At 44.1% G+C, this 21,293-nt stretch overlaps 1 protein-coding gene across 1 annotated transcript in view; it reads left to right on the top strand.

The window, feature by feature from the left end:
* The window catches only part of LOC135917129 (uncharacterized), a 677,883-nt gene that overhangs the window by 641,122 nt on the left and 15,468 nt on the right, over positions 1-21,293 (top strand). The gene's annotated exons all lie outside the window — the stretch shown is intronic.

Below are 21,293 nucleotides of genomic sequence, written 5' to 3'. Positions count from 1 at the left end.
TTGAGCAGCTTGGCTAATATGAGGAAGAACACACTCTGTGCATACAAAAATAAGTCCCTCGGCACACCAATCCAGCTGTGATAGCCATATGGATGTGTGGGGCCCGATATGAGGCAGGATGAAAAGCAGGATTCCCATTAAGAAGGTAATGCACGATATGTAGCAATGATACGTTATGTTGACGGCTTGTCCCTTGGCCAGTGACACGAATAAGACTCATAATTGTGGAAAATATTCATCACGGAAATGAAGGTAACCGCTGTACGTCTTCAATGAGTAACCAACCAAATGCTACCACATACCAGATTCTGGCTTTCCCTTTTTTTCAACACTTCACTATGTTGCGCAAGTGAAAGAAAATTATAAAAGCTTGTTCGTTAGCAAAGGTATTCCTCTCGGCGCACAATACCTTATACCAAGTGGTTTACAATTCCGCATTAGTTCACGCCCGCTTTGTTGTTGCCAGCACGGCTTCACAACTAAACGGCACTTACTATACGGTTGTCAAATTTGTATGTCTGCAGCCCCGCTAGTAGAGGTCGCTCGCGATGGCTGAAAGGGAAGAAAAAGGCTGGGTAACGCGTGAGCTTGAATCTCCATGGCCAAACGCCCCTGGTGTGTATGAGGTACCCACGGAGGCAAATAAACAAAGTTTGGCACTAACCAAACGACGATGATGGACGATGATGGCTTGGCCTGCGACTCTGTTGGCTAGCCACTATTCCACGTTACCGCACCCAACGAAAAAATTAGGCGGCGCAGACGTCCCTGCTCGCACATCATCATCATCATCATAATCATCATAATCATCATCATCATCATCATCATCATCATTGCTATCATCACTAATCACTATAAGATAGCATGCGATACGGGTGCTGACACAACAGAAGCGGTGGACCAACTCGCGTAACGGTATCAGCCACATGAGAACGCTGACCGCTAAGTACGTGTATTTGCACGAACTGCTTTGCAATTTTGCAAATGAATCACTTTTTTACAGAATATGATGTTGTAGAGGCAACAATATATTCAGTGATTACGCATGTGTGGGGACTTAGCTTGCCGCGTTTGCAAAATTACGATCACTTCAAGAATTTAGAAAGAGGCTAACAAATAACGCGACGACAACACCCGAAGCAGGAAGCACGAAGATCAGACGAATCCGTATTATCCACCGTTCCCGTTGCATCTGAACATCAGGATCACCATAGTTTTCTCTGGAAAACTCTATTGGTGGATTAAAAGGTAAAGACGTGTACGACGCGGATCATTTAATTCCGGCTCAAAAATAATTGCGAGAAAGAGGAAGAAGAATGTGCACTCTAAACATTTTTACACCCTTAAGGGTATGTTAAGGGTGTTTTTTGTCGCGCGGTCGCACCCTTACCGTCAGAGCCCTAAAAAATTTATAGCGGACAACAGCGGATCTCTGACGAGATGTGCGATGACAAAAGACGTAGTTGAAAACTATGTAATCATTCTGACAGCCTTGGGCGCACAGAAATATCCGACAAGAGAATTTCACAGGGAGAGATAGGAAACTCTCCTGTCGGATATTGATATGCGCTCAAGGCTGTCAGAATGATTACATAGTTTTCAACTACGTCTTTTGTTATCGCACGTCTCGTTAGAGCTCCGCTGTCGTCCTTTATAAATGTTTGTAAGGCCCTAACGATAAGGGTGTTACGGAGCGACAAGAAAACACCCTTAAGGGTGTAAATATGTTTAGAGTGTGGCACGTAAACGTTTAGCGTATATCAGCATTCGCGAGCGATAGTAATGCTATCCTCGTCCTATAGCGCGAAAAGCGACAGGCTCGGCTTTGGGGAAGCGCGCCTCTGACTTGAATATTCAATATCCTACCGCTATTACGAAGTCAGATCCAGTGCTGCGCTCTGCAGATAGCGCGTTTCTCCGCAAGTGGTAATACCGACCGGATTGCTGCCGGCTCTTCTTTCCCGCATTGTCGCGCTTCGGTAAAGTTAACCGCCATTTCCGCATCATATAAGCATGCGGGTTGTCCTTTAGTGGCCGGTTGTTTACTATGATGGCGAGCAAGACAGCTGCTTTTTTTTTAAATGTAAATGCTGTTTCTCTGCTTAAAGGGGAAGACAATAGAACCCCACCGCTATTGGCGCAAAGGCTCTGAAGCGGACCCAATATGCATTCAGAGCAGCATGCAGTCTTGATAAAAAAAAGATAATGCAGCACATAGAAAAAAGAATTCGGTGTTACTTTATCGTTTATGCACAGAAGCACTTTCGGGCGAAAGTTTCTTTTTTGGCGAGCCAATTTAGCTTTCAAGTTATCTTTAACAAAAAAACTTTCCCTCGAGGCATTTCTCCTATTTAGCTTCTCCAATACATTCAAAGACCTGTGCAAGGAAGGCCTCTACAATGGCTTGGCCTGCGTAACGAAGGATTCCGTATGTCGAGGGCAATTTCCTCTCTTTCGTATGTATTGTAAACGCGTCTACAGCGAAGATGACTACAACGAATTTGCTTGTACAACGAAATATGCTTAGGCGCCCCCGACGGCTGATTTGCTGCTTTACATCGAACGGCACGTAGGTGTGCCACGACGGCCCTCTGCAGCCGGCACTCAAAACGCACGTGGCGCCCTCTTGGGACGCATTCTAGCGCTTTTTGGGCGCACTCGAGGAGCGCACCGTTGGCAGCGCACGTTGCACTGCTGCTGCACTGCTGCTGCACTGCTGCTGCACAGGCTCCAGGCACCATTCAGGCCAGGCGCCACTTATTGTGAGTCGCGCTTGAAAACGACGGTATTGACCGAACTGATGACCTACGAAGAAGTTGGGGCGCCATTATGAACGAGGAGGGGGCGAAGGTTGACGAATGCAGGAGTCATTGAGAGCCTGCAAAGCAACCGAAAATTTGACAAGGGTAGAAATAATGGCATTTAACACTTTATGCCTTGCGCTGCTCCCAGACTTCGTCGAGGTGGGTGCCCTTGAGTCTAGATGTTGTGGCGTCCGTCGCACCCGCAGTTTTTATTTCCCAAAGTGGGAAGAGGCAAATATTGCTTTATTTCAGGTGGCGTTGTGCGCGATCTTTACATCGAAGTAACCTGTGTAGCGAACCATGTTGAAGGTCCCGTACGCTTCGTTGTAAAGCGTTATACTGTCATTCAGAAACGAAGAAATGCTCCGAGTTTTCACTGAGTTATGGAGTTCACACCATTTCAAATAAAGTTCCTGAATTTGTTAGAGAAACCTCAATTCGGCCGAGTCTAAACAGCCAGTATTGCCGTTCAACGTCTGAAGAACTAAGAAAAATGCGGAAAAATTGGTCAGCTTATACAACATGAAGCGGAAGTTTACGAAATCCATACATGTTGAAAAAAAGCTAATGTCGCATTTGTTTAAGTTGCATTTTTTTGAAATCGTGAAGCGAACAGATATGGTGTATGATTTCACAAACTCTACCACAGCCTAAAAAACATGAAGCGGAAGTTCACAAAGTCCATACATGTTGAAGAAAAGCCAATGTCGCATTTCTATAAGCTCCATTTTTTGAAATCGTGAAGCGAACAGATATGGTGTATGATTTCACAAATTTTACCAAATGATTGCCATCTTTTTCACGGATTTGGAAAAGTCCTATACACAAAACATTCATCCTTTAATTATGCTAAATTACGATATATGCAAGTCTTGCATAAAATGAATCAAATAGAAATGACCCACTAGAAAAAAAAACACTTGTTGCCTACAGTTGTTGCATTTTAACTTTCAGATATAACTTTAACTTTATAACATTGAAATCGTTGAAACATCCACGTTGGTTCATTGGATGCCAAGCAAAACGATTGTTGATAATTTGTTTATAAGTATGTGCCCATTAGGAAACATTCGTCTTATGACGACACTTTTCTTGAGGTATTTCTATTTTTTCCTTTTTTTTTAGAGTGATGGTGTCGTGGTTGCATCGAAGCGTAGGATCGTGTAAGAAGATGCTTGTTTGGCCTTCCCGCGATGTTTACAACTTACGTTACGGTCCCGAATTCGCGTAGTTTTTGCGCCGTGTCAACTTCGAGGCCGACCCGCCGTGGTTGCTTAGTGGTTATGGTGTTGAGCTACTAAGCACGAGGTTGCGGGACCGAATCCCGCCCACGGCAGCCTCATTGCGATGGGGGCGAAATGCGAAAACACCCGTGTACTTAAATTTAGCAGCACGTTAAATAAGTGCAGTATGTACAAATTTCCGGAGTCCCCCGCAACGGCGTGCCTTAAAATCAGATCGTGGTTTTGGCGCGTAAAACCCCATAATTCAAATACTTCGAAGCCAGCTTCAATAAGAATAAGAATATGGAACGTCACCCGATTGACAACCTTTCTCACCGAGTCTGTTTCATTGTTCTCTTCGTGTTGTGGTTACAAAATACTACATTCTTGCTTCTGCAAGAAAATAAACCCTCCAATTTCGATACAATATGCATCACGATCGCTGCAATACTAATAAGTTTCATTCGGGATGTTTTGCGATTTCTTGTGAGGTCATGCTTAGCAGATATTTCCTTAACCGTTGAGATCGTGAATTTTTCTTACCGACATGTCTAACAGGTTGTTTATGAACGCTATTGTTAATTGAAGGGAGAAATCAGAATACTGTGAAATATGGAAGTCTAAAAATGCATCGTTGAATAACATGTATAAACTATTTTTTGACAATTACATGTGGGTGGTAGTCAATTTGTGCTACCAAAACAAAGCTTTTATTTCGCGCCATTTGCGCCACCATTCTGACAGCGGCATTTAGAATCCGTGTTATTCGACACAGAAGTAATATTTGTCAAGTAAAGAAGATTAAGTTACTAGTAGAATGCATACGTTCCATTAGCGCTTAGTCCCGCACTTATACAAACTCAGTGGAAATTCTCCGCTGCTGGCGGTTTCTCACTAAGTGCTTATTTTCGCTAGCTTTTCTCAAGCTTCTGCTAACTTATCCGCATTTTTTTCCGTCCTGGAGTCGTTTTCATTGGACGTGATGAAGTAGCTGGTCTGGAGATATGCGTCGCGTCCCCTAATGGTTTTCCGCCAGGCCTGCTAGGACAAAGAGCTTGTCTGCGTGAAAATGAATAATATTAAAGAACCACGAAATAAATACACTAAAATTAAGCTGTATTTAGATTTTGCCAAACATTTACAGCGCTAATCGTGAAAGACTTGTAGAAAAAGTGGGTAGGTTACTAAAGAGCGCGAGGGGTCGCATTTATAGTTAATTAAAATTGTCTCGGCAACTATTAGCAGTCGATAGGAAACTTCCTGTGATAAAAGTCAGTCCGCGTAGTGTGCTGCAGTAAAGTATTCTTTTCCCAACCGTTCTTCATATTTACATCATTGATACTGTAGTATTTGTCGCGATACGCCGAGACGTTCTGCTAGAAACATATATTCAACGGGAAACGAAAATAAAGGCAGGTATCACGCGGACATATGAACAAGACCCGGGTGCTCTCTCGGTTCATGTTGCACCGAGTGGAATCGATTTGTCTGCGCAGTAAATCATGCTAATTAGCTCACGAGGATGTGCTCAGTCCAGTTTTAGTAGAGTTAAAGAAATACCCACAAAAATAAAGAAACACAACCGAGTGGCGTGACAGCTGTCGACATCGCTCAATTGGTATAGCGTATCGCACGCATCACGCGAAGGTCGCGGGTTCGTCTAAGACAGGGGCGGAAAGCTGTCCTTTCGTTGCACTGCATTTTCCACTTTTCCTTGTGAATTCTACATTTCCCCTTCACACGCAGTGAACTTCCGCAGTGCTCATACTTCGCGTCCCTCTCTCTTCATACGGCTTCACTGGCTTCATATGGCTCTTATATAAGGTCAGACCACTCCGCTGTGAATATCAACTATGCAGAAATCAACGAGGTGTACGACGAAGCTTTCTGAAATTGAAAAGACGGTTTTCCGTATAACCAATCGCGGTAGTTAAGTGGCAATGCTGTTCCACTGCTGAGCACGAAGATTCGCACCCACGTAATTCGCATTCCAGATGGAGCACAATGGAAGAAGCCGTCGTGTACCAAGCATTCATTGAACGTTAAAGAACCCCGAACGACCACAATTTATGCGGAGGTCACCACTGAGACGCCTGTGCGTCGCCGCTGTACATGTTGAGCGCAATACCTCAATTTATGAGTGATAGCTCCTAGAAAAACTCCAGAAGAACTTCAGTTTGGCCTAGTTGGTGTTTACTGCGTATCATACTGACCGCAAAGAAAGGCGGGGAGGGCCGAAGAGAACACAAAAACAGCATGGGCGGTAACTTTAAACTGGTTTATTCACGGCAGCCCGCGGGCAAATACCGTCTTGTTTTTGTGTTCTTTGCGCTGTCCTCGTCTTTATTTGCGGTAAATATGTTATGTAGCTTCTAGAGTTGTTCTTGGTGATTGCGTTTAAACATTAGGCAGCCCCATTTGGCGAGTGAATTTCCAGGACGAAATTCGCCGTAACACGGTCGAGTTGTTCCCACACTGTGCGACTAACCGGGGCTTGGGCAGTGCATTTTAAAACGTGGAAAATAGTATCTGGGAAGTCCGAGTGAAAAAAAAAAGTTGAAGTCACTGAAGCACGTACAACAGATATGCGGGCAGAGATTTTCTCGCTCCTGATGTAGAGAATATGGAACCAAGGCGTGATGATGCTGTTCGAAGTCGCTACAACAACGAACGTGAGCTCACAAACTAAATGGCGTGCTTCGAGCGATTCACACTCGAATCATATAAAAAACAGACATTGCGGGATGATTTCCCGTTATTTACTGCCTTGATGTCGGCTATTAACATAAAATGCAAAGTGGGAGCATTTTTTTTTAGTTTTGTTTTATGCGAGGTCGACGTACTATTCAAGTGAATCTGTAAACTGAGTTCAATACAGAAGTCGTTCTGCTCACTATTGATTTCTGTCTTCTCCCCAGCCTAGCTGCAGCACCTATCGATCAGCGCCGCTTAGAAGTGCACGATAATCGCACGATAATCGCACACTGCACGATAATCGACTGATCACGACGCAACTTTGGCGAGGGAAGTTCTGAAATAAAAAAGCCAGTCTATCAATATTTGTTTTCTTGTACTTACGCATTTTTTTTTTACTTATGTCGCTTATCGCTCTTGTTTCTTGGTCATCTTGGCCATGGTTTACTTATTTTGTCATTTGGTTTGGAAATCAGACAGGTTCGCTCTGTTCGTATTAGGTGCCACAGTGGATGCAGGGGTTGCCAGCCGAGGAAACCCGAGTCTGTCTCTCTTCTTACCTTTTATTTATTTATTTATTTATTTATTTATTTATTTATTTATTTATTTATTTATTGTTCATAGTCTCACTTGCAAGTGCATTGTACAAGGGAGTCGGGTATACATGCATACAACCACAAGAAAATTATGACAATTTATATACTGCTAGGGATCCTTTGCGCTCAACGTGCATGGCAAAACTTGATTGTCAAAAGACAGAAGAAAGAAGACAGAACGAGTGAAAAAAAAATAGCGTTTAGGTTCGGTCACAAATACACTGAACAAAACTTGAAGTCTCGTGCTATTGTGACGATTGGTAAAATGGAAAGCTTGACGAAAAAGTGCGCAGTACCGCAGTGTGACGGTGTAGCTATATAGAACACTGCGAGGCTGTATACAAGGCTGCGAATATTGCGTCCAGCCATACGAAGGCATTCTATAAAGGCGGCGCAACAGAAGAACGCTCGTTATTCAGTTTTTGTTGAACTTTGAACAAACCACACATGGTTCCCCTTATTTCAAAGATTTCGCACCATGATGAACCTTGGTCAGTACAGCTGCATTTTTACCTATGCTTACCGGCGTCTAACTGCCCAGGTTTTCCAGGTGCATGCTTCCAGCTGCACGTTTACGTGAACCGAAAGATTCATTTATGCTAGGGGTGTGCGAATATTCGAAATTTCGAATACGAATTGAATATTTTCCTTATTCGAAGCGTATTCGATTCGAGAAATGCATATTCGTAAATTCCCGAATATTCGAGGACGGCCGAATAATGGTCGAAACGGCGAATATTCGGACAGACTGTGAATAATTTAGCAATTAACGAATTATATGCTTGCTCCACATTCTCCTAAAAACATGTTTATTCACTGAGAGCTTCACATGATCCGCTCATTATCTGTATGCTCTACATCAAGATGGCAAGTTGGGCCAGTTTGTTGGGATTCATAGTAAGGTTCGTTACAGCGCAACACAAAACAGGGACAAAAGAAGGTACAAAACGACGACACAGCGTTACAGCACTGTGATCTTAAGTGCTGTAACGAACCTTACTAAGAATGTGTACGCTCTGTTCTAGTCTATCTGCATCAGGCCCGTGAGACATGATCAGTTTCGATTTTTTTTTACCAAGCTTTATTCCAGGGCTCTTTCATAACAATATATGATGTACTTTCGGGCTTTGTAAATATGCGCAATAAAATATGCACCTAGAAAATGTTACCTGGACAAATGTTGTCACAGTGCATAGAGAGCCCTTACTTTCTGAATATGTTGAGCAGTATATTTTCCTTCGCGATAATCTGTAACAAGCGCTTACCTGACAGAGCATTACCTGACATTACCTCAGTGCATTACCTGTAATGAGTGCCTCTTTAACCTGAAGCAACCTCGTAAAATGCAATATTATTTTTAAAAGGATAATGAAGCTATTGCTACCTCGTTTTGCAATTTTTTAATACTACACATATATTCGATATTCGATTCGACATTCGAAGACAGTTTTTCGCCTTATTCGTATTCGATTCGTATTCGAAAATTTCAATATTCGCACACCCCTAGTTTATGCGTATTGCCGTAAGAACTGCTGCGGCTTGTAAGTAAAGTAACTTTGCACATTGAGCCGCGCTCAAGAGTCACTCGATTGGTCATGTGATAGCGCCGAGCATCTAGCATGACTAAAAATTGTGTGCTCACTCGATGCGCTTCTACGCCGCAGTCACGTGTTAGGCATTATAGACAGCCCCGTCTCTGCGACTGCATATCGATCACGCATGCGGTCAACTTCCCTGCCATTGCAATGTGGCCTACTTCTTCTTTGAAACGAACAGCTTTATTTCCATGTTACGCGCGTTTTGGGGGCAGCGGGGAGCCGGAGGTACTCAAGTAACGCTGAGGTGCCAATGCCAAGGTCACCTGCTCTCGCGGCAACGTAGCTTCGATGCGAGTTCGCTACCGAAGTTCACTGCGCAACTCTTACACGAGAGCTGTCATTTGGTATTGCCGGCATACCACAGCTTCGCTCAGGCGAACTTCCACGCTGCTTGAGATCTGCATAATTTTAAAGGGAATGGTTGGAGGGAGTATCGAGCCTCCGTGACGAGCATGAGCACAAAAGAAAGCGCAGGCGCACAGCCATTGTCTTCGCCATCGTCGTCAGGCTGTCTGATTCCAATGGTCATGCCATCTTGGTCATGCTGCTATCCCTGGCATGTGCTCATCTTCTGCATCGTCTTCATTTTATCGTCATCGTGCTGCGACGCCGCCGCCTCCAAATTATCATGCTATCGTGCCATCTATCCAACTAGATGGACGGTAGTTTCTACCACCGTCATCAAACAGTTAACGTTATCGACGTCAGCAGTAAGCTTCGGAATTAATTCCTAGTGCCTCCATTTACTCTCTTCAATACTGACGATCATAATTGGTGGTTTGTGCAACAACGTTTTCTGCTCTCCTATAAATAAAATTTTATTCCCCCAAATTTTATGACAATTTCTACATGAAGAAATTGTCGATTTTACTAACGGTGCCTCCGGGTGATCTATGGTATAAAAAATACAAGCCTCAGATCCCATCGACTTCGGTAAACCTAGGCTTAGCTGTACCGCAGATGGCTCTAACTTTTCAAGACGGTGCAATGCAGATACAATTCTCTAATCTCGACAATATTGAACTCAGCCGTATAACAAGCTATAACTTTCTTCGTTCTGCTTGGTACCCATAGATTACGCGAACGATCTCGCAAGCCCTGATACTGACGGAGAACGGTACGCCCTGCTCAGAGCTTTTTATTGCTCTCTTCTTCGTTATACTTAATAAGAACGAGGCCCCTACGTACAAAGAAGTACTTATCTTAGAACTGTTCGGAAAAGCAGATGCGAGCTAATTTCAATATTGAATATATAATTATCAAAGGGGTTGGCAAATAGCTGACTGCACTTTAGAACGAAAAAATTAAAACCCTCAAGGGTATATTCCACGCTTCGATATATGTTCTCTTGCGAGGGCAGCAAATCTGAGGAATACTCTTATTTCAGGAGCTGCATTTTGCCCATCAAAAGGAGCGCACACCAACGCCCCTATTCGTAGGCTAAAACTGGCGAGGAATGTGCTATTTTTGGGCGCAATATGCTCAAAGTGCACGTAACTTTAGCCCCCTGGCAGCAACAGCGAAATATGTGCACGCGACAAAATTCGTTGACACCGGATTCTTGGGCATAACATTAGCCTAATGCATCCACGTCCAATCATCAAGAAGTCACCCACGTTGTTCGTTTTCTTTAAAGGTTAATGCTTTTGAAGAACAAAAGTATAACATTGTAAAAGCCTCCATTCAGTCCGTGTTTTATTCAGCTGAACGTCAAAGACGTACCATTTTCTTCACTGATTTTAAAGAAACCCCTTTTACTGCATTGAGAATCTTTTATTTTACAAAAAAGAGATTTTCGCATTCTGGAAGCAATCTCTCTCATGTGCCGAAAGCAAGTAGTCAGTTCCATCGTCCACGTGGTTATTGTCACAGCGAGGTCTTTTAGGAATCAGCTATTCCCTGCGACTTTATTTCTTCTACGAAACCTATGCCAAAGCGCAGACTTGTTGAATAAAACATTACAATCTGATGGGATTTCTGCCCACTCAGTCAAATTCAACCAAAAAGAAAACACGCAATATTTTGTAGTGCCTGTCCGCGATGGCTTGTAGTGGGTATTCGGCAACTAAGCGAAAATCCTGGTGTCTGTCTGCTTGCTGTCGAATAAAAGTACATTTGGAATGGTTACTTGCGACATCTTCCCGGCTTTCGCAACTGTGAAGCAAGACGTGAAGAATAATATTGCCATTCAGATCGTTTTCTAAATAGAAGTAGCAAAACAGCGTCTGGAGTTAGAAATGTTGAGCCTTGGGAATGTTAAACAACTATTTTTCACAAAGTTTCTGTTAGTTGAAATTGTAGTTTTTTTCTTTTTTTTTGGAACAACGAGTATTGATCTTTTTCGAGTTGTAGGAGGTCTTCAGTAGTGCTCCGCGCCTACAGATGGCTTTGCTTTCGTGAAACACTGATATACTTCTCAGCAGCGAGGATCTTTCTAATTAACCTCGCTGGCATCTTCACATTCTCTCTCACGAATGGCCCACCATGAACATACATCACTGCCCCGTGTGAACCGCTCATCACAACTGTTTGAAGCGCAGCAGTTTCATCCTTTTTGTTTACACGCAAACATATATAGCCACAACTGATACACGGGCTTCTGTATTCTAAAGCACTTAAACTTAAAGAAGCTGGAACTTGTTGCGTGCAAAGCAATGACGTGAAAGTTACCTGTGTGCTTACGCACGGTATGTATCTCATTAGTATTCACGAGCTCATGAGCATGAACACTATTAGTTTTTTACCCCATTATAGCTGCTAGACACGCTAAGTATGGCGATTGTAAGGGTCACCACTGTCCTGCTAGGTGGCGAGTTGGACGTCACCAGGGACACTGCTGAGCCGAGTATACTGTGTGCCTCGACTAATGTCGCATAAGTGAGAACACAACCTCCGCAGAAAGTGTTTGTGAGATGATCAAATGTCTGGTACCCGGACTATTTCTCCTATCGGGAATTCTTTACCGAGAAACTATAACGCTCTTGCCAAAAGGTGGCACGCGCAGTCGAGATTCGCTCGCGCGACATTACATTGTGCTCAGCAGGACGTCTCAGTCATTAGGACTGCCCCGTGGTATATGAAGTTATTTCATGACCTGGAGCTACGGAGGGGCTTCACCGTCACCAGCCTGCTATAGCTGCAATCCAGAACGAATGCCTGTCTCTGTTACCTGAAATTACCGTTGTCTTATTCCAGCCAACCTCGGGCTGTGTCTGCAAATTACCAAATTTTAACCCTTGCCATTTAGTACTAAGTAAAGTAAATATGAAGGTGGAGGGCCAGAAATGTAGAATTACATAAAGCGGCAAAGTAGGAAACTAAATGGGAAATGAAAACATTTAGCACGGGCACCACACGCCTTGGCTGAAACTGAGAGAGAGAGAGAGAGAAAGACGCCGGGCAAATCTAGAATAACCAAAGAAATTACATCTCTAGCATCAGGCTAAACTAGCTGATGACAATGTTCAACTCCACTCTACCCGCCTCCTCAGTGCTCCTACACTGGGGCGGGAGAGCGTGAACTTGATAAGCACGGTAAACTAATTTTACCGCGAAGTTAGTCCGAGCTCTGTCCCGAACACCGGTGGAAGCGGATTTCTGATTAGTGTTAATGTACCGTAAAACGGCTCGTGTAGGCGTCAACCGACTCAGGTGAATGTTCGCGGCGTGGATAAGCAGAGGTGGTTAGAATTGCTGGCCCACGCGCTGTTCCTGTGGGATGTATGCGCTTTCGGCAGCGCAGTGCTGACGAGATAGGTCACACTTGCAAAACCATTGAAGACTACTGTCCGCATTGCTTTCCGTAAAATTCCCCGACCGAAAACGATATTTTTAACTCAGTCACTGCGTTTCAAGAGGCCAATGCATCGCAAGCGAGTTTTATACAGAGCAGCAAATTTTTATACACAGCCTATATGTGTTAGCTGAAACATCATTGCGATCGGCCAACAAGATTAAGGACAAATTTCTTGAAGCTCGCACTAAGCGCAGCATTTCCGCCCAATGGGTGTGACTTCCTCGCTGCTCACTTTCAATTCTTCGATTGGAACATGTGCACTATGGTGAAATGTTAGAAGTTAATTAAGTGAAATTTGGTCTATGGACTAACATCTCGCCGCCATTTGCCATGCAAGTGGCCTGCGCTTCAATCAAAGTAGCCAGGCTGGTACCAGATAAGTGGCCAATCAGCGACAAACAATTTCGTATAGGTCTGATTAAGCTAAAGAAAGGTTGATTCATGGGTATCGTTGATGTCACTACGTATACCTACACCAGCACGTGCGAACAAAAGGACTTTAATTAAACCATACTTTTCTGCGATGATTTGTAGCTATTAGCACAAACAGAAATTGTGACACACATCTCGAGAACTTCGTAGGAAAGCAAGGAAACGGAAAGTGGCGGATGCGTGTGGGAATCCATTTTTACGAATATATAGCAATTTGCTCTAAGTACCTCGAACAAGCACCTTATTTTGCCGGCAAATTCCCCCTTATTGGCGGAGTTCATACAAGGTGCTGTTACCCCAAAGTTCATAGCAATAAGAACGTGTACACTTCGATATGTAAACAAACATGGCGCAACAATAACAGCCGATTGCGGGCTTAGAACGCCAAGGTTTCGCTGCTTCGTGAAATGAAAGAGATGAATGCTACTTGTCTTCGGTAATCTTCGTTCCTGAAGACGGCCACAATGCAAGCCTTTTAACAAATTCCCTCTTCTATTGTCTGGCTTGATAGCACTGTTTGTGAGCTTCGTTTGCAGTGGTGGTGAACGCGGGCGTTCATCTGTATCTTCTCTTGCAAAGAAAAAGAGCGGAACCACAAACACATTCTCTCCCTACATAGATTCGAAATACTGGGAATGCACCAGGATGACCCACCGGGGTCGCTTAGTGGCTATGGTGTTGGGCTGCCAAGCACGATGTCGTGGGACCAAATCCTTGCCACGGCGGCCGCATTTCAATGGGGTCGAAATGTAAGAACACCCGTGCACTTAGATTTCGGTGCACGTTAAAGAACGCCGTGTGGTCCGAAGTCCCCCACTACGGCGTGCCTCATAATTAGATCGTGGTTTTGGCACGTAAAATCCTATAGTCTAGTCTCGTACCAGGATGACAATAAGTCATTCTTGAAGAATTTCAAAGCAGTGCTAACAGTTCAGCAACGGCATTGAGTAGAGTTCGCGTGAGCCTGAAGCTAATGAGAACCCGGCTTCAGGAACAGAATGCTTCGAACGAGCTTTTTTGTACTACAAGCAGCCCTTCGGAGAAAGAAAAAGACGACCGTTATTGCTTGCGCCCTTTTCGTCCTTGTGTGCAGATACAGCATGTACAAAAAACAAAGAACGCTTAAAAAAACCATATGTGCACCGACAGCAGAGATGGGATTGGCGAGCTCTTTTTGCCAGGCTAGCACTCCAGCTTTAATGCTACTGGTTTTTTTTTCCACTACAGCAGTAGTTGAAGGCCTCGCACTCTGTTTGCAGTGGGGTGAATCATGCGTCATCGTCATTATTGTGTTGTTGTCGTGACAACGTCATCATCACCACGATTCATGTCCGCCCAGTCATAGTGAAAAAAAAATGTGGGCAGTTTTGCTCGAAGGACGATGCATTGAAAGTGATACTATGCTTTATTTAGAACGGCTGCACTACATCGTGTCGGCCAGAATATCATCGAACAGTGTTCAAAAAACACGTCAAGGACGTTTAAAACAAACTTTCTTGAACGGCATGCCCCCATCTCCCCCCCCCCCCCCCAAACACACACATCCATGTTCTCAGCAGCGGACGTTAAGAAAACCTTTGCCTCTACTTCACCCTTGGAAGCGTTTGACACTAGCTGAAGTCGGGTAATATTTTATACTTATGCTCTGCAGTCCTCTGATCGGTTTATCAAGCAAAGAAAGGCGTATTTCCAATTCAAGATGGAGATATTTTCGCGTATGAACGTTTAAATTCCTGGCTGCCGAAACCTACTGCTCATTTAAATGAAATGGGCACCTCTCTTACGAAAGGTACACTAAGAAAACATATTCTCAAGATACCCGTTTTGCATTTTCCGCGGTATCGCACCGCAGTATTTGATACGAATGACAATATTACAATTATTGAAACATGAATCAACGCCTATTTTCAAGGCCACAAATAGTATTTATGACTCCTAGCAGTGATCGAAAGGTATGCGAGAATTTTTAACAAGAAAAGATATAGAACATCTTTCAGATAAGAGCTGCTCTATTTCCCAATTTCCCATGAGTGAAATCGCTGTTGCCTCTCCGAGAATTAACATTTAGCTGCGTTTTTATGGCGACAGGCTGGAGACAGAATATTACATAACATTGGGGCTTGTTTCGGATAATGTTACGCATCTTTGAGCTCTAGGAATACGTATAGATGGCTCGCTAATATGCATGCTAGCGTGCCGTGAAAAGTACTTTCACAAAACCATCCCGAATCGTTATTTATGTGGCATTCCGCCAACCCTGGCCACACTATCAATGTGCTGTCTTTCCGTTAAGAGTTGGGATATCTGTGCTACTATGTTGCCGAGCTATTGCGTCCCGGGCAGACTGATTTCACGCATGGTGGAAACGGGCGCCGCTTTCGTCATTCCTAGGGATCATCCGGAAACGAGAACCATGACGTCCTCTCGGCATTGGGGAAGCGTTTGTCGCCAGTCACTAAAGGCAGCATTTGCTTTTGTTGTACCGAGAGCTGCATACAGAACTGATCCTCCGTATAAATTTCGTGGATTTACGGCAGCCTGCTATCATTTTCTTTTATTTCGTGTGGCTGTCCACATATGGCGCGCCAGAATGAGCAGTCAACCGTGTGACTTCGACGTTGACCAACCGTAATAGCAAGTGGGATGATCATGAGTTGGGATGAGCGTCGACGAATGCCCCTCTGCCCGGGATCTCGATGCCAGCAGAGACGGCTCGTTTGAACGCTCCACTAAGCAGGGTGGAAAACCCGACTGTCAGTGATCGTGGTGCGGCAGAGAAATGTGTGCGGGGGCGCTATAACGTCAAGCTATTCCAAACTTTTCTATTCCTACTCTGCAATCATCCCTCCGCCATTGGCCAACAACTTTTTTTTTTAACCACCCCCTCTTCACATGTCTGTCACGCGACGTCACGAAAACCGCGGTAACACATCATCTGATGTGATGTGAACACGCTGATTATGCATGACTGCAAGGAACAAAAGAAAAATAGTTATTTCTGATTCGACGCCTTTTCGCCATTAGACCTCGGCTTTCGGTCAAAAGATTTCGGGCTGCACCCACTTCACCTGCCTGTCACGCGACATCACAAAACCATGAAAACTCACCGCGTCAGAATGACTTGTACGTGTTAAATGTGCATTACTATGCCGAACAAACCTGACTTTTTCGCTGAATAGCCGCAGGCTTTCCCGTTGCGAAAGGAATAAAAGATGGCTGCCGCCGATCGCTCAGGCGCTGGCTACTCGCACCTGCTGGAGGTCATAGGTTTATTTGCGTTTAATAAAACTTCTTGCATGGCTGTGTAACTTTTTCGAGCACTTTCGACACGGTTACGACCTCGCTCAGTGAAGTTTACTTGCCTGATGATCCGTTTCAGCGGCATTCTCAACCTTCCGTTCTATGCCGCCGCGACTTTCGACGAGCCACCCCCAACCTATAAGTAAGGGAAAGCGGACCAATCGCAGACGCGGCACCACCCTCTTCATGTGATTATCGAATTTCAGTGCACTGGCTTAGCCACATCGAATCCCTCTCCACTTGACCCGTGCTCCTCGCCTCTTATCAGCCAATCAGATAAGACAAGCCGCTCAGTGTAGGCAATGCTATTCGTTTTTAAAGCAAACAAATGTGACCTCCTATAAACGACGAAAGCATTTCATTGCTCGCTTTAAACAACCCTGCGTATCACCGCCCGATGCTTGCGTCGGCGGTTACGCAAATTTGACGTCCGGAGATTGGAATAAACACATATCGGAATAGTTTTACGTTATAGAGCCCCAGTTATGTCACCGGAAAGAAAGACATTGAGCCTACGGGTGTTTATATTGTGGAATGGTTAGTGAAGCCGGGAAAACGAGATAAATACCTATCGGGGCTTATCTTGGCTCCTGCTCTCACCTTGTTCTCGTTTTGCTCATCATCTTGAATTTTCACCCCCCCCCCCCCCCCGCTTTCCCTGTGCTTTCCCTGGATATCTGGGCTTAGGATACAAACAGTCCTTTCTTTTGGGTTATAGATAATAGCAAAAAAATAAAATCATGCTCATTTCTTCTGCAATAAGCACAGGCAGACTATTGGACTGGTAGGGCTGAGAGCAGTGCTTGCTGTGAAAGATTAGTATAGAAAATGTATTCCATTCAGTTGAATAAGCTAGTCGGCCGTACAATCAAAAGCAGGTCGAATAAGATACAAGTAAAGAAGAAATACTAAATCGCATGTGCCATATGTACTACGACCGTGCTCCACCAGCTGGCTTACTTCAACAGCTGCACATTATTCGCATGAGAAATCAGAACGTACATTTTATTAGTTACCTAGCATTTGGCATTTTACCTTTTGAACTAATTGCTTTACGGCTCATATTGCTACTTAAAGATGAGTTCTACATTTCTGCAAGGCATATCTACATGCAACGAACACTGCGAATTACACATGTTTCAAAGTATGCGTTCTCAAAATGTGCGGCGAAATAAATTAGCATTCTCCATGTGCTTGTTCCTCAATGCATAAATAAATTCTGGAATCCTACGTGTCCAAACCGTAATATGATTATACGGCGCGCCGTAGTGGGTGGAGGGCGCAAGGTTGATTTCGATAATCTTGACTTATTTAACGTGCACGTAGTGGATGGTACACAGATGGCCCCCACGTAAATTCAGCCAACGCGGTTGGGATTCGATCCCGCATCCTCGGGCAACGCCAAAACCACTATGCTACCGCGGCAAGTTCTTCATTGCATAAAAAAATGCTTTCGTTAAGAGAAGTGGTACAATAAATTTTCGCGTAAGCTTCACGCAGCCTATATCAGATCTTGCGCTAGTTTTGAAATTGCTTCTATGTGGATGAGCCTTGAAAGGTCACTCCATTCAAATCCTAATGTGCAATATGCGTCCTAAGTATTAAGCTAAAGAACTGAACACTAAAGGTTTGTTCATTTCCACTTATGCATTTTGATTTCTTATGCGGCAACTTTTCACCTCTTCAAATATTTACACCTCTATGCGTGGATTCGCGTGATATGCTACAAACATCGCAAAAAAATTTTGCTCCGAAATATCACTTGGTATACAGGTTAAAAGGTCACTTCCGCTGACAGTGGCAATGGACACATCGAGGCACTTCGTAAAGCACGAAGCTTATCAGCACACAAGGTAAACCTGGTCACACTGTCTGACTTATTTAGTTGGTACTCTGGCACTTTCGGCAGCACATGCTAAAGAGGGAAAGTAAGGTAAGGTCGAGAACAAAGATGATGCACGGTAGTGTCTTGCTTGCACATCCGAATTATCGTGGTACGCCGCATCACGACACAAATCACATGCATAGTACCTAAACAATTTTTTACGTAGAAAACAATGCACGAAATAAAGAGAAAGTAGCCCATGCTGCCAAATCACAGCCATGTGGGCCATGTGAACTGTCGAGCGCCCTTGGCACACCGGGCCGTACGAACACTGAGGTTAGCCAGAATTTTGGCCACTGAACTCCTGCCAAACAGCCAATCCTAGCAAAATCACGTCAGCGCCAACAATTTCTTGTTTTGCTTCAGAAAAAGCAAAATTGTTTGTTTAAGTATATTTTGTATTTGCTGGATACGCTTCCTTGCTGACATTTCTTTCTCTCTGTGCAGTAAACGAATGACTGAATATTTTTCAAATAATAGACCGACAAGAAAGCTCCGGAACAAGAAAAAATGAGGGGATGATTATGATTTAGGGAGACCTGCAATTGTGAGCAGGCGCAAAAAAAATTGCACGCAAGCTTTTGGAGGCTTTAAATATGCAACAATAGACCCACACTCAACGTGCTTAAAAGCAAGGTTTGGTTTTCTAAATAGATAAATCTATATATATATATATATATATATATATATATATATATATATATATATATATATATATATATATATATATATATATATATATTGTCGTGCTGGAACACGTAGCCTTGCTCATTATTCTACGCGATTTTTTTTCTACGCGGCTAGGAGACTCCAATACACGAATTGTGATTGTAGCGCCCGGGTTGTCTGATCCTCTGTTTATTTCTGTTTCCTTATTCATTGCGCTACAGTGTCTTCACCAAGTACCAATGAACTCGCCCCAGAACAAGGTAGTTTTACCCCGCAAGAAGCTTAAAAGACGAGACTTCACTTTATGCCCCCGTGTTGGACAACAGTAAGCTAAACGAATACCCAAAATACCAAAAAGAAATAACAGCAGAGTGACATATTCTGCTAGCCTTGGGACCGAAGTATGTTGGTCTCCTCAACCATTATTTCTTCCTATTATTTCTGAGTTCTAACCATGTGGTCAGCGCATTTAGGACACATTTCCAACAACCTAACCTTATTATGTCTTAAGGTCCCAAACTCCGCAGGACTACAGGCCCACTAATCCGAAGCTGCACCCCTTTCCTGCTGAGTCATGATCCACAGTAGCCGCTCAAAGCAACAGAATGTATAAAAGCGGCGATGGCAATAAACCTCTGACCTGGAGGTTAACATCGCGCAGGATTACAAGAGAGAACCAAGCCAAAATAGAACAAGGATGACCTACAATTTTGCACACTATAACCTAGGCTCAACGCGGAGGTGCTCAAGTGTTCATTTGCTTTGTTGTGTTTTTTCTTGGCACACGCATTGTTTGTGGACGCCTATGTGGCTTGACCCCATTAAGTGCACGTCGTGATTTCCAGACGATGCTCGCGTAGAAACACGGCTAGGCTGTCGTTTACGATAAGATCCAGCACGGAATGGTTACGCGACCACATTTTAGTGTCTTATTCTGCAGCTTCTGTGGCTAGGACGAAGCTAAAAAAATAAGTAGGCTCTAAATAGCATAGACATTAAATTAAATGTCTCGTAATGGCCGGCGAAGCGAAACGATGGGTCCCAAGATTAACGTACGGAAGCGTTTTCGTCGCGGATGTTTACAGTAATAACACTACCCCTTGAAGGCTGAAGGCATCGTCAAGACTGGGTCAGGATGGAAGCGTGAGCATCCTATGAGGTCAGTCCAGCCGGAAATTAATCATCCGCATAAAGGTCACGGGAGGGACATCCTAAACAAACAAAAAAGCTTGCCTTCACTACCGCAAGAACGTGACGTAGATAAGCAAAATGGACCACGGGATCAGTGCTGGGAAGAAAAATAAACGGAAGACGACGTTCAGTATGGCAAGCAAAGAAAAATGGGAGGGTAGATGACGCGATAAAGATGAAACTGGACCACTCTACAAAATGCCAAATTTAGATAAAGGGGACACAATGTTATAAGAGTTCATAGAAAATGTTCATGCATGAAAGTTATTCTAATTTCTATGACCCTTCATTTACACAATAATGTGAAATAATAAACGGTGTAGCCTCCATGAGCGTTACCAGAGCCACTTGATATTTCTGATATTAGTGAAGCTTGATAAAATCATGCGCTAGTTATCGAGGCACAATACATTCTTCTTCAGAGTGTTAACGTATTAGGGTTCAATTAGCTCAAATCAGAAACCGCCACAGACGCACGACGAGGTCACTGGCATGGACATTGCAGTCTGCACAGGCAAAAGTGCGTCAGTGTGCAAGGAAAATACTTCTTTGTGATCGGATAGAATGTTGTCAGACACCGGTCGTCGTAAATTGCTACCGAGCAAAATTTCACCAGCCCTGCAGTCTAATGTTGTTCCATGCTCCCGTAAAAATATAATACCGAAAATTATGTCATGCGTGGCGTGCGCAGTGGAACTTCGGTTCGAAACGCCTTCCCGCCAACCGTTGTCGAAGCGGAATGTACTCCCAGAGGACACAACGTTTCACCTTCAACTCTGCGAAACGTGGTGTTTCCGTCCCGAGCTAACGTCACTTTCAGTCCTAAACGGTTCTTGAAAGAGAGACACATCACACACGGAAGCAGCAGTATCTACCTGAAGCCAGCCCATTTACACCATCGACACAAACACACTTTGTTTGTTAACTTGACGACCCGCGGAGTCATTTGCAAAAGTGATCGTCCCGCGACCTCGTCTCCATCGGTTCGCAACAACTGGTTTACTAGCAGGGTGGCGTTAGCTGAGTAGTGATGTGGAGGTGGCGATCGACGTATCCCAGGCTGCGACGGAGTCAGGCAGCGGTCAGACACGGGGGACTCTTTCCT

The sequence above is a fragment of the Dermacentor albipictus genome, chromosome 8 (genome assembly GCF_038994185.2).
Source record: "Dermacentor albipictus isolate Rhodes 1998 colony chromosome 8, USDA_Dalb.pri_finalv2, whole genome shotgun sequence".
NCBI classification, from domain to species: Eukaryota; Metazoa; Arthropoda; class Arachnida; order Ixodida; family Ixodidae; genus Dermacentor; species Dermacentor albipictus.
Note: the sequence above shows the minus strand (reverse complement) of the source record. Positions and strands in the feature narration are given on the sequence as shown.